The sequence below is a fragment of the Triticum dicoccoides genome, chromosome 2A, assembly GCF_002162155.2.
Source record: "Triticum dicoccoides isolate Atlit2015 ecotype Zavitan chromosome 2A, WEW_v2.0, whole genome shotgun sequence".
Taxonomy (NCBI): Eukaryota; Viridiplantae; Streptophyta; class Magnoliopsida; order Poales; family Poaceae; genus Triticum; species Triticum dicoccoides.
The window spans coordinates 400,316,446-400,331,297 of NC_041382.1; positions in this window are offsets into that span (position 1 = coordinate 400,316,446).

Genomic DNA, 14,852 nt, shown 5'->3' on the forward strand with positions numbered 1-14,852 from the left:
GTCAATAAGACCAAAGAAGAGTTTCTAAAGGCTGTCAATGCAGCGGTCACTAACGCGGTGGTCAGCTTGCTTCCGGCACTTTTCTATTTCACGAAGAACGATCCAAATGCACGGCCAGAGGACTTTCCCCTTCCCAGCTTTGTCGAGAGCAATTCAGCAAATGCCACAGCACCAGAACCTACTCAAGCAACCGCAAAAGGTCCTGCTCCTGTTCATAGCAGCCCGACCTCCGTCTCTTGCATGCTCGGTGGGCCTTCATCGCTGGCTGAGCTCGACGCCCTCACGGTAATTACGCATCATACCCTTTTCACCAGCATGTCTACAGTCTTCTGTTTCAGTTGCCTTTGGATGTTTGACGTCACAGACATGTCTCCTTCGTAGGCCGACAACACCCCATGCACCCACCTCTACGACATCAAGGGCCAGAAGGTGGTCGTGGGAAAGGCAACGATCGTGAAGCCGAAAGACCGCATGTTCCACAACCGAGAGATGCCCGATGGCGTCTTCAAGGTTAACGTGGCCAGTGTCTTAGCGGGCTTCGAGGATTTGCCTCCTCCGGTACTAGTCGATGATGAGGAGACCCCTAAGATGATTGGCGCATGCAAGAGCTGGTTCTTGCCTTGGTCGAAGTCTCTTCTTCGTCTCGAGGCGTCCAGTATCACGCCAACACCACCTTCTCAAGAAGGTATGAACACCACCCCACCTACCACATTACCTGCACCTGTCGTGGCGAGTGATAGCAACGACGCGAGGGAGAGCCTCCATTAGTCCCAGATGATGTAGCCCCTGCTGTTAAAGAAGCAAATGTTGATGATGACATGGAGGAGGATGATGACATGGAGGATGATGATGATGTCCCAGACAAGTATTTCAATACCGCCTATGATGATAGAGGATTGATGGCTCAGGACGACGAAGACTCAGGCTATGAGCACAGAGATGATGACTTGACGCTACCTGATTTGCGGAGCCAGGATGTCCTAAGGCGGAATGCAAAAAGTCTCTCTTCAAGCGACCCTCAAAGGAGACGCCTCAAGGTGCCGCCTGTACCTAGCAACCCCCCAAGGCCCGTCCATTGATTAGCCTGACGACACTAGGGGTGGTGGTTAGGAAAGGTATGGTGGGCTCACTACCGCCACCCACCAAGAAGCAAAGGAGGAGACCGAAGAAAGGCCCTAAAGGCATCAGAGATGCTTCAAGCAGCCAACCTCCTCTAAAGCCCCGGGTGGTAGACAGAATACCTGTCCAAGGTGCGCAGTGCTTCCATGTCACCGGCTAGCCGATCCTACCTGCCGAAGTGCTAGAGCACCTAGTGAACAATGATCTAAGGAGACTGCATGAAGATGTGCTGGCCAGAGAGAAAAGCCTTCTGTGCGGAAAAACCAGGATACCCGCTTTACGCGGCTTAGGTGCCGGGTGGGAAGTTGTACATCGAGAGATGGCCCGCGAATAAGTTCATCCTGCGATTTGACTACATCTACGACATGTTCCACATGACCAAGCTGGATTTCCAGTTCATCCGCATGTATGCGCTGTATCTGAACTACTTCATCAGGGTCGAGAACATCAAATATACAATACTAGGGAAAACCCTAGTAGTAGCGCGGGTTTAAAGCCCACTAGTAGCGCGTGCTGTCGTGCTACTAATAAGGCGCTACAGCTATTACTTAGCAGTAGCGTGTGTGACACACGCTACTGCTAAGAGACATAGCGGCAGCGCTTGTTCACACCCACGCTGCTGCTAATCTAGCTACTTGCAGCGTGTTTACTGTCCATCGCTACTAGTATTCTTTTTTTAGTGTATTTATCCGCCATTATACAAATTTTGGTACAATACCAATTATGAGGTTTATATCATTATGTCCATAATAGTGTGTAAAATGAAGGTGGATTAGGTTCAAGTGGAGGCAATATGTGGTGCATGTCAAAAGTATACTACTAATCCAAACTTGATCTAGTTTGGACTAGTAGTACTGTCGATGTGCACCACATGTTGCCTCCACTTGAATCTAATCCGCCAGCACAAGCTATTTAATCATCATCATAGTCATTAGCACCAACAATATTTATTTAATCACCACTAACACTAGCTCATAATAATCATCATAGTCATTACCACCAACACTAGCTATTTAATCATCATAGTCATAGTGTAGAACATCATCATCTTTAAACTCATTTCTAGCAAGCTAATCAGTCCTACTGCTCTCTCTCAGGTAAAATAACATAAAACATGTGTAGCTCTCCTCCTTCATCAAGTTGGAGCGTGTAGATGAACCTGTCTCTTAATCGTGGGTTGCGCTTCTGATTGCCGCCCCCTAGTACTTGTCTACGCTCCTCCATCACAGATTTGGTCCAGTCTTTCACTATTAAGAATTCATCACTAATCCTGAATGTACTATAGTGATTTGTAGGATATCTTGGCCGTAAGCTAACAATACTCATGGTATCTTTAGTATCGATCCCATGAGGCACAACATTCAACGGGAGTCCCTGTTGAAGAACATCGTATGGTAACATACTTAGCAATGAAGTTTACTTAAAAAATAATGTATGGAAAAGATGCACTGAGGACAAATAGTAAAAATCTTACCATCTTTCCTAAATAGATGTGACTGTAGTTCATTATGAACACTATTGGTCGCACGTTTTCAGTACTAACATTTCTAAATCCAGGAAGAAAATTTGTCTTGACAGTATCAAGATCCGCAAGCCATGAAACATAATGACTTAGCTCCTTGCAGTTTAGTTCAGCCCTGGCACAGTAGTAGGTCCTGTCTACCAAGCACTGGACATGTTTGCTTGAACGGAAATAAGCTGACAATAGAAATTAGTTGTCAACTATTTTTGAATAAAAAATATCAAAGACATAAATATGGTTGAGAAACTCACATAATGGTATAACTGGAGGCGTCTGCACATCGACCCAGATGTCGGTATTACCTTCAATATCATCTTCCGGACGAATATCAAAGGTGATAACCATATCAGGCTCAAATGCATAAGTCTTGCATAGTGCTCACCATGTTTTGCATCCAAAATAGGTGTAGTCATCTGAATTGTATAATTTTGCGTGAAAAATATAACCATGCTCAGTCTTCAAGTAAACTTTCTTTACCTCCATAGTACGACTGAAACCTATCTTATCCAATACAAAAACTCTTGCATGGCAGGGGATACACTAGTAGAATAGTAAAAAAAAATATAAGTTGAAGGAAATGAAGCAGATGTCATGCTTAATTACGAAAAAAGATTTGTCATTGCGACTTACTGTATCCACTTCGAACTTCTCGTCCAGCTTGATGCTGAAGCGCCTATCATCATCTAGGAAGATTCTGTCACACAGGCCGCGCTCGTCTTCGCAGTATTTGCAAATACCGAAATCCTTTCCGTCGTCAGACATTTCCTATGTTCATAGTTGAAACATTAATTGCAAATCGATCGAAGACAACCAACAGGATACTCAACCCACAAATCCAGGGCACTCGATATCTCCTACATATTCTGGCACAAGTCATGCCAAAATTCCCGAAAAAATCCGGCATGACCTTTGCTAAAATAGGACATATCGAGCGCCTGAAATTTGTCGGAATGGAAATGAATCAACACTCCGGCAAAACAGAGGCCACTCGGAGGTGTAACCTGCAAACATGACCGGCCACTTGGCCAAGCACATATCCTATTTGAGCAACACAAGATATACATTTCAAAATATCTTATAGGACTCAATTAGCATGCATTCAATAAGCAAAAGTAAATCATCTCATGCGTCCGTACATCGTCGAATATTATCACTAATACATCACGAATAGTATCATAGATATAACATCACTAATACAACTAAAACCCTAGCGCACGACGGGTATCGGCGCGGGCGGTGGACACCCACAGAGAAGGAACCATCACAGGATCATAGCTCCAGTGAGATCCCTGGAGAACCTGCCAGGTATTGGAGAACATGTGCTCCAACGCAAACAAGTAGTGACGGACGTGCACGTCCTCCTCACTGACACGATGACGCACCACCTCCGCGGGGTCCTCGAACCTCTGGACCATCACTGGCCCACGTGACCACCACCATAGAAGGTTCGGGTAAACGACAGGCTGGCTCCTCACCAACCTACGCCCCCCGGTAGGTAGCGCCTCCCAGTACCACCCCGGCGGAGACCAGTCCCGGATATGGCTTATCTGGTCAAGCAGGTGTCATCCTCCGCAGACTCGACGACGAGAATACGGGATAGGCATTGTCCATGTCGATGCGGGAAAAACTGCTTTAATTAAATAATAGCAACAAGTTCTTACTAACTAGTTCTATTAATTCAACTAGTTCTTACTAAAAATAAACTTACTATAAGTAAAAATAAACTAGTACCTAATTAGTACCTAAATAAAAATAAACCATCTAATTTGATGAACCTAGGGGTGGAAGTGGTAGCGAATATTCCAATTATCCAACTTAAAAGTGAAATAAGTGGTCAAATTTTACTCGTTTTATTATGCATTACACTAGTGTTTATTCATCATCTAAGAAAACATCTCAGCCGCATCTGTATCCAATTCATTTCCACCCATAGATGAACCCTAACTAATTTGATGCAACTAAAATTTGAAGAACCCTATCTAGGCAGAGCAGGCGTGCTCACCTTGGGTGCCTGCAGCGAGAGAGGGACAGGCGGCGTCGAGGTCGGGGTCAGGGCTCGGGCGCGCGGCGGAGGGCGGCGTCGAGGTCGGGGTCGGGGCAGCGTCCGGGGCGACGTTGAATGCGGGGTCGGGGACGGGGTAGAGGGTTTGTGGAGAGCGCATGGCGGCCGACGGGCGACAGCGGCGGCGAGAGCGAAGGAGTTCGATTTGGGAGGAAGTGATAATATTCTTTTTACAATTAATCTTAGCACTAGCTGTATTCGAGAAGGGTCTACCAAAAATAATGGGACAAAAATCATCTTGTGGGGAACCAAGAACAAGAAGATCAGCAGGGTATTTAACCTTCCCACACAAAACTTCAACATCTCTAACAATCCCAATAGGTTTAATGGTATCCCTATTAGCAAGCTTAATAGTAACATCAATGTCTTCTAATTCAACGGGAGCAATGCCGTGCATAATTTCTTTATATAGGTCATAAGGTATCGCACTAGCACTAGCACCCATATCACATAAGCCATGATAACAATGATCTCCTATTTTAACAGAAATAACAGGCGTGCCTACGATAGATCTACGTGTCTTAGTATCAGGTCTAGCAATATTGGCAGTCTCACCACAGAAAGAAATAACATGCCCATCTAAATCCTCATCCAAGAGATCTTTAACCATAGCAATACTAGGTTCAACATTAATTTGCTCAGGAGGTGTATAAGTCCTAGTATTACTCTTACGAACAACAGTTGAAGCTTTAGCATGATCCTTTATCCTAACAGGAAAAGGAGGTTTTTCAACATAAGCAGTAGGAACAATAGGATTACTATAGGTAATAGTCTTTTCTTCGACTGTAATAGGTGCAACTACTTTCACTTCAACAGGAGGATTATATTTAAACCACTTCTCTTTAGGGAGATCAACGTGAGTAGCAAAAGATTCACAGAAAGTAGCTACTATCTCAGAGTCAAGTCCATACTTAGTGCTAAATCCACGAAAAGCATCGGTATCCATAAAAGATTTAACACAATCAAACCTAGGTGTTATACCTTACTCCTTACCATCGTCGGAACCCCAATCTTCAGAGTTGCGTTTAATTCTTTCCAATAAGTCCCATTTGAAATCAATAGTCTTCAGCATATAAGAACCAACACAGGAAGTATCGAGCAGGTTGCGATTATCAAGAGAAAGCTGAGCATAAAAAATTTGAATAATCATTTCCCGAGAGAGCTCATGATTGGGGCATGAATATAACATTGACTTAAGCCTCCCCCAATCTTGAGAGATGCTTTCTCCTTCACGAGGCCAGAAATTATATATGTAATTACGATCACGATGAACAAGGTGCGTAGGATAGAACTCTTGGTGAAATTCCAACTTCAATCGCTTATAATTCCAAGATCCCGTATCATCACATAGCCTATACCATGTCAATGCATCTCCCTTCAAAGATAAAGGGGAGACCTTCCTTTTGACAACATCATTGGGAATACCTGCAAGCTTAAATAATCCACAAAATTCATCCACAAAGATAAGGTGTAAAGCGGGATGCAATGTTCCATCTCCTGCAAATGGATTAGCTAGCAGGTTCTCTATCATACCCGAAGGAATCTCAAAGTAAATATTTTCATAAAGTTCAATAGGTTGAGGAGCAACTCTTTGCTCTTCTGGTTGGGGTGAAGATACCCCAAACAAGCCCCTCAAAGGATTAGTTTCCATAGTGACAAGTAACAGAAAATTTCAGCACACTATATAAATGTTTCCTTACCAAGTTCCACTCACCAAAAGTGCTACACTCCCCGGCAACGGTGCCAGAAAAGAGTCTTGATGACCCACAAGTGTAGGGGATCAATCGTAGTCCTTTCAGATTCCGCGAAATGGCTTGAGGCCATGAAATCTGAGATGGGATCCATGTATGAGAACAAAGTATGGACTTTAGTGGAGTTGCCCGATGATCGGCAAGCCATATTGTATAAATGTATCTTCAAGAGGAAGGCAGTGTTACTATCTACAAAGATCGTCTTGTCGCAAAAAGGTTTTCGACAAGTTCAAGGTGTTGACTACAATAAGATTTTATCAACTATAGCGGTGCTTAAGTCTGTCCGAATCATGTTAGCAATTGCCACATTTTATGAAATCTGGCAAATGGATGTCAAAAATGCATTCCTTAATGTTTTTTTTAAAAGAAGAGTTGTATGTGATGCAACCAGAAGGTTTTGTCTAAAAAATGTGCAAGCTCCAGCGATCCATCTATGGGCTGGTGCAAGCATCTCAGAGTTAGAATATATGCTTTGATAAGTTGATCAAAGCATATAGTTTTATACAGACTTGCGGTGAAGCCTGTATTTACAATAAAGTGAGTGGGAGCACTACCGCCTTTCTGATAAATATATGTGAGTAACATATTGTTGATCAGAAATGATGTAGAATTTTTCTGGAAAGCATAAAGGAGTATTTGAAAGGAGTTCTTTAAAGGAAAGACCTCCGTAAAGCTACTTACATATTGAGCATCAAGATCTATTGAGAGAGATCAAGACGCTTGATAAGTTTTCAATAAGTACATACCTTGTCAAGATTTTGAAGTAGTTCAAAATGGAACAGTCAAAGAAAGAGTTCTTGTCTGTGTTGCAAAGGTGTGAAATTGAGTAAGACTCAAATCCCGACCACGGAAGAAAATAGAAAAGAGAATGAAAGTCATTCCCTATGCCTCAGCCATAGGTTCTATAAAGTATGCTATGCTATGTACCAGACCTATTGTATACCTTGCTCTGAATTTGGCAAGGGAGTACAATAGTGATCTAGGAGTAGATCACTACACATTGGTCAAGAATATCCTTAGTGAGGACTAAGGAAATATTTCTCGATTATGGAGGTGATAAAAGAGCCCGTCGTAAAGAGTTACATCGGTGCAAGCTTTTACGCTGATCCAGATGACTCTAAGTCTCAATCTAGATACATATTGAAAATGGGGGCAATTAGCTAGAGTAGCTCCATGCAGAGCATTGTAGACATGGAATATTTGCAAAATACATACGGCTCTGAATGTGACAGACCCGTTGACTAAGCTTCTCTCACGAGCAAAACATGATCACACCTTAGTACTCTTTGGGTGTTAATCACATAGCGATGTGAACTAGATGATTGACTCTAGTAAACCCTTTGGGTGTTGGTCACATGACGATGTGAACTATGGGTGTTAATCATATACAGATATGAATATTGGTGTTAAATCACATGGCGATGTGAACTAGATTATTGACTCTAGTGCAAGTGGGAGACTAAAGGAAATATGCCCTAGAGGCAATAATAAATTTATTATTTATTTCCTTATTTCATGATAAATGTTTATTATTCATGCTAGAATTGTATTAACCGGAAACATAATACATGTGTGAATACATAGACAAACATAGTGTCACTAGTATGCCTCTACTTGACTAGCTCATTAATCAAAGATGGTTATGTTTCCTAACCATAGACATGAGTTGTCATTTGATTAACGGGATCACATCATTAGGAGAATGATGTGATTGACATGACCCATTCCGTTAGCTTAGCACTTGATCGTTTAGTATGTTGCTATTGCTTTCTTCATGACTTATACATGTTCCTACAACTATGAGATTATGCAACTCCCATTTACCGGAGGAACACTTTGTGTGCTACCAAACGTCACAACGTAACTGGGTGATTATAAAGGAGCTCTATAGGTGTCTCCAAAGGTACATGTTGAGTTGGCGTATTTCGAGACTAGGTTTTGTCACTTCGATTGTCGGAGAGGTATCTCTGGGCCCTCTCGGTAATGCACATCACTATATGCCTTGCAAGCAATGTAGCTTATGAGTTAGTTGCGGGATGATGCATTACATAACAAGTAAAAAGACTTGCCGGTAATGAGATTGAACTAGGTATTAAGATACCGACGATCGAATCTCGGGCAAGTAACATACCGATGACAAAGGGAACAACGTATGTTGTTATGCGGTTTGACCGATAAAGATCTTCGTAGAATATGTAGGAGCCAATATGAGCATCCAGGTTCCGCTATTGGTTATTGACCGGAAACGTGTGTCGGTCATGTCTACATAGTTCTCGAACCCGTAGGGTCCGCACGCTTAAGGTTTCGATGACAGTTATATTATGAGTTTATGAGTTTCGATGTACCGAAGGAGTTCTGAGTCCCGGATGAGATAGAGGACATGACGAGGAGTCTCGAAATGGTCGAGACATAAAGATCGATATATTGGACGACTATATTCGGACATCAGAAAGGTTCCGAGTGATTCGGATATTTTTCGGAGTGCCCGAGAGTTACCGGAATCCGTATTGGGCCTTAATGGGCCATACGGGAAAGGAGAGAAAGGCCCCAAAGGGTGGCCGCACCCCTCCCCATGGACTAGTCCGAATTGGACTAGGGAGGGGGGCGCCCCCTTCCTTCCTTCTCCTTCTCCCTTCCCTTTCCTTCTCTCCTACTCCTACTTGGAAGGGCTCCTAGTTCTACTAGGAAAGGGGGAATCCTACTCCCGGTGGGAGTAGGACTCCCCTAGGGCGCGCCATAGAGAGAGGGCCGGCCCTCCCCCTCCTCCACTCCTTTATATAAAGGGAAGGGGGCACCCCTTGGAGACACAACAATTGATCTCTTGATCTCTTAGCCGTGTGCGGTGCCCCCCTCCACCATAGTCCTCCATAATATTGTAGCGGTGCTTAGGCGAAGCCCTGCGACGGTAGAACATCAAGATCGTCACCACGCCATCGTGCTGACGGAACTCTTCCCCGACATTCTACTGGATCAGAGTCCGGGGATCGTCATAGAGCTGAATGTGTGCTAGAACTCGGAGGTGCCGTAGTTTCGGTGCTTGATCGGTCGGGCCGTGAAGACGTACGACTAGATCAACCGCGTTGTTCTAATGCTTCCGCTTTCGGTCTACGAGGGTACGTGGACAACACTCTCCCCTCTCGTTGCTATGCATCACCATGATCTTGCGTGTGCGTAGGAATTTTTTTGAAATTACTGTGTTCCCCAACACATAGCTCCTTCGATGAGTTGTGAGTAGTTTACCACAGACCTTCGGGTCCATAGTTATTAGCTAGATGGCTTCTTCTCTCTTTTTGGATCTCAATACAATGTTCCCCCCCTCTCTTGTGGAGATCTATTCGATGTAAACTCTTTTTGCGGTGTGTTTGTCAAGATCCGATGAATTGTGAGTTTATGATCAAGTTTATCTATGAGAAATATTTGAATCTCCTCTGAATTCTTTTATGTATGATTGAGTTATCTTTGCAAGTCTCTTCGAATTATCAGTTTGGTTTGGCCTACTTGATTGATCTTTCTTGCCATGGGAGAAGTGCTTAGCTTTGGGTTCAATCTTGCGGTGTCCTTACCCAGTGACAGCAGGGGTTGCGAGGCACGTATTGTATTGTTGCCATCAAGGATAAAAAGATGGGGTTTATATCATATTGCATGAGTTTATCCCTCTACATCATGTCATCTTGCTTAAGGCGTTACTCTGTTCTTATGAACTTAATACTCTAGATGCAGGCAGGAGTCGGTCGATGTGTGGAGTAATAGTACTAGATGCAGGCAGGAGTCGGTCTACTTGTCACGGACGTGATGCCTATATACATGATCATGCCTAGATAATCTCATAACTATTCGCTTTTCTAGCAATTGCTCAACAGTAATTTGTTCACCCACCGTAATACTTATGCTATCTTGAGAGAAGTCTCTAGTGAAACCTATGGCCCCCGGGTCTATCTTTTATCATATTAGCTTCCAATCTACTTTTATTTGCATCTTTACTTTTTGCATCTATCTTAAAATACCAAAAATATATTTATCTTATCATACTATCTCTATTAGATCTCACTTTCGCAAGTGGCTGTGAAGGGATTGACAACCCCTTTATTGTGTTGGTTGCCAGTTCTTTGTTTGTTTGTGTAGGTGTGTGGGACTTTTGAGGAGCCTCCTACTGGATTGATACCTTGGTTTTCAAAAACTGAGGGAAATACTTATGTTACTATTGCTGCATCACCCTTTCCTCTTCAAGGAAAACCAACGCAAGCTCAAGACGTAGCACTAGCCTGCTACAGCCCGGTTTTCCGGAGTCCTGCTAGCCCAGTTGCTACAGCCCGGAATCACTCACTGATGACCGACACGTTCGATGGTGAGTCATGTATGCCTGCCCCTGTAAGTTAGTGCCACTTTGGGTTCACGACTAGTCATGTCGGCCCGGATTCTTTGTCATATAGATCCTAGCAACACTATCATATACGTGAGCCAAAAGGCACAAACGGTCCCGGGCCAGGTAAGGTGGAACCCGTGGGAATACCGTGCGTGAGGCTGCAAAGTGATATGATGTGTTACATGCTAGATCGGTGTGACTTAGGATCGGGGTGCTGACAGCTTTGGTATCAGAGCCTGACTGCCTGTAGGATTACCAAGCCAACTAGTCAAAGTCGAGTCTAGAAATGCTTTAGTTATATAAGGGAATTGATTGTGGAAGGGAACGTAAGGCTCTTTTTACTCCTTTACCTTATGCCCTTCTGATCTGAGTCATCCTTTTCTCTTCTACGGGGATTAAGAACTAGGCTTCTCATCTTTCTATCAGGATCACGTGTTACTAATCCGTAGACTTATAGGATTGATGGATTCAAGGCTCAGCTCAATTTCTAATACTTCTGTATGTTGACAGTTGATCTCGGAACCTTGTTATTGTGATGTTGAGTGGTTATGCCACCATTTTGCAGGATGCCTCATATCTTTTTGAGCATTTATAGCCGTTATGCTGTCCGAGTCATCCTAGGTTTCTAGATAGTCTGATGCACTTGCAATCATTCCTTCGTCTTCCTGATGTCCATTTGGGCCAGATTAATCACACTAACCAGTGTGTTGAGGTACTCCATTGCCTCGATATATATGTTGAAGCTATTATTATGACCCTAGGTGTCTTAGAGAACCACCCAGTAATCTAGCAATGCTTTGTATCCCAAGTGTGATGATTCTGGCCATTATTCTCGAAAGCATCCCGTGATGCCATTTAGTTAGTAGGCATTCTATTTCTGGGTTCTTGAGCCCAAGATTCACTCTACTTACCTCGTGTTGGTAGTGTTTTCTCGTTCCTTTAGGATATTAGTAACCTTTGTGATAGTCTTTGAGGTCCGTGGTATATCATTCTTCCAATACCATGAATGATTACGGCAGAAGATCTTTGAACCAATGATCACAACAAGAGTGCTCTTGATGAGTTCTCCATTCAAAAATTGTGATTCTGCCAGTCCTTCCTTTCAGCATGGGTTATCCGGAAGAAATATGTTGAATTCGTTCAACATACTAATCTATACATCCACAACTCAGACAATCATATGTTCTCTGAGTAGTCCCCCTTCAGTTATATTCCGACCTTCATCTATCAATTGATAGTCAAGAGTATGTGTGCGATCGTGTTCATCGATGCCTCTTATTCTTGTCGTCCATCAAGCCGTTCTATTCTGGAATGACTAGGAGAAACAAACTCCAGCACCTCATCCATATCCAGGATTGGGTCAAAGTAGTTGTATTCCACAGATCAAAATGCCAATCCAGTTTTTGTTCTGTTCTACCTTGGAGCATTACCATCTTTATATCAAGAATATCATGGGAATTGCACACCATCCTATGAACTCTTGATACAGTGGTACTTCTTTCCATCATTATTCATTCCTCGGTTTCTGTGTTATTGTAACCGGAATGCCGACAAGTGTACTGTGATGTGCGAAATCAATACTCCTAGCAATCCTGTTGCTTGGTAGTTAATGGACAACAGTCTCATTCTTAGTGTGATGGTTATTAAATCATCATCCTAAGATTGATCGTGCTACCTAGTCCTTATTTCTGGTGCACTCTTCAATCAATGACTTAGGATTTTGTCAAACCCTTGCTCTGTTGATCGTATCGTCTTGCCCTGAAAAGCAAGATTTTTTTCGAGCATAGTAACATATCGGTGGTTCGTGATTTTCCGAATATCTTCTCGGAGGTATCACCAGGTTGTCACCTGACCGCTATGTTGAGTTCGTGATCAAGTTGGTTTCTTCTAGCCACCCTTTTCTCCAAGAATCTGTGTTGGATACCCCTGAGCTAGTTGCTCAAGCTAAACAACAACTTGGAGAGTTGGAAGATAAAAGCTTTGCCTAACTTAGTTCATTTCAACGGGATATCTCTGTGTGTGTGTGTGTGTGTGTGTGTGTGTGTGTGTGTTGAAGAAAGATGATATATACATCAATTGGTCCTCGTGATCAGTTGTTGGATCTATTGTCTTGTCCAAACTTTGATTTGAGTGCAGGCTATTCCCAAATCAAAGCAGAACCAACGAAGTTCATAATGTTGTCTTACCTGTGGTTGTTTCCTCGAGCATACACCATTATATCTTTTGGGTCTGACCAATGCTATCACCTAGTTCACATAATTGTGGAATTCCATTTATATGGAAACCTAGATGAATTGTTGTTAGGCCCATTGACCACATTTTCATCTTGTCCATGATTCATGTTGAACATCTAAGTTAGTGTTGGAAACTTTTGAAAGCATTTTCTGAGTGCTAGCTCATGAAGTTATGTTCGGATGAAAGAAGTGACTTCCTCTAATTCATGTGCATTTGATGCAAGTTCCGCCGTGAATTCGACAAAGTCCATGTTGCTTCCTCTGGAACGATTCCAAGTTAGTCATGCATGTGCGAAGTATACATTGGTTTGTGAGATTAGCTACCTCCATTCCACATGTATTTCTCAGCACACCAAGCCACTAATTGATTTGTTCACGATAAAAGGAGTCTGTTCTAAGGTAAATTCTTTGGACTTCCACGCGTGGAGACTTCGATATCATTAATGATGATTCCCTACCAGAACTCAGTAGTGTTTTATTATAAGACTACTACGTGGTCATGCTTGTCTGGGACAACATGTTCACATGTGTGTAGCAGAACCAGCTCATATTTTGGAGCTTACTATCGTAGTCCGTTTCCTGAGAATCTTGCAACGTCATCTCGTCGATTTGTGTTGCAACCTTTCACTTTCAGACATGCTGAGTCTGGAGTATCATGTGATCAACCAGATCTGAATCTCAGGAAGATATAATGGTTGGAATGTTTCCCAAGAATTATATATTGGTTCTATAAACCGGTAAGGTGGATGTTGTGGCTACCCCACCTAGCCAGAAGGCCAATTATTGTAGTGTCTTGATTCAACAATTTAGCCACACACCCCCCCATGAGGATGTCATATGACTTATTCTAGAAGTTGTTCCTTATGGATCCTTTGTCTTCCCGAAGTTTGACCTATACTTGATGGCCACATTAATGCTTTAAGTATGACTGTGGTATGTAGAACATCAAGGAGAACATTAGAAGCGGACTGCTAAATGTCTCTCGGTCGATCATCCAGATTTTGTTTCCTTGGCCCAGTCTTAGTGAAATCTGAGAAAGTGTTATCTTCCTTTGCATCTGCTTCCTCCATCATTATTCATCATCGTAGTATGATGTGTTGCTAGGATCCTCGGCACGGATGTTGGTAAAACCTTGATGAATATGGAAATTCTCAAGTTCTTGAGAGAATGCTCAGACACTAGGTTATATCCTCGGTATCAGTTGGAATGCGCCTTCCGTTTGCCGAGTTGTCCTATAACTCAAGTTTCCTTTCCAAACTGAGTATGCCATTCTTTCGAATTCCTTCAAACGAAGGTTTGTAATTTGCCTTAGACTGGTATGAAGAGTTTCAATGATCTATGGATCAAAAGTAATTCTTTTTGCCACTTAAGGGAATAGCTCTACGAGTCACCTTTCCTAAGGTGCCCCGTTACGGAATCATGGCAGTCAATCTCCTCGCTACTTTGAAACCATGTGCCATCCTACTCTAGCGTGGAATTGTTGCCTACCAAATCGAACTTTCGCCATCTATTTCTTCCATCCCTCTCAATGTGTGTTCTGTGTCTCAACTCGAGAGATGTTACTATGTCTCATCCCGTGAGTTGATCATGAATTGCTCGATCTTCGAGGAGATCGTTTCCGGTAAAATCTCTTTTCGTCGTCACCGAGTTGAATGAAGATCTCGAGAGCAAGGATATCAAGATCAACATGAAGCAAGGAATCAACGTTCCTATCAAGGGCAATTGGATCGAGAAGATTCTGTTAGCTTTGTTTCCCCTCTGTCTTCTTACCTCACGTCTTGAATCTCGGGACGAGATTCTT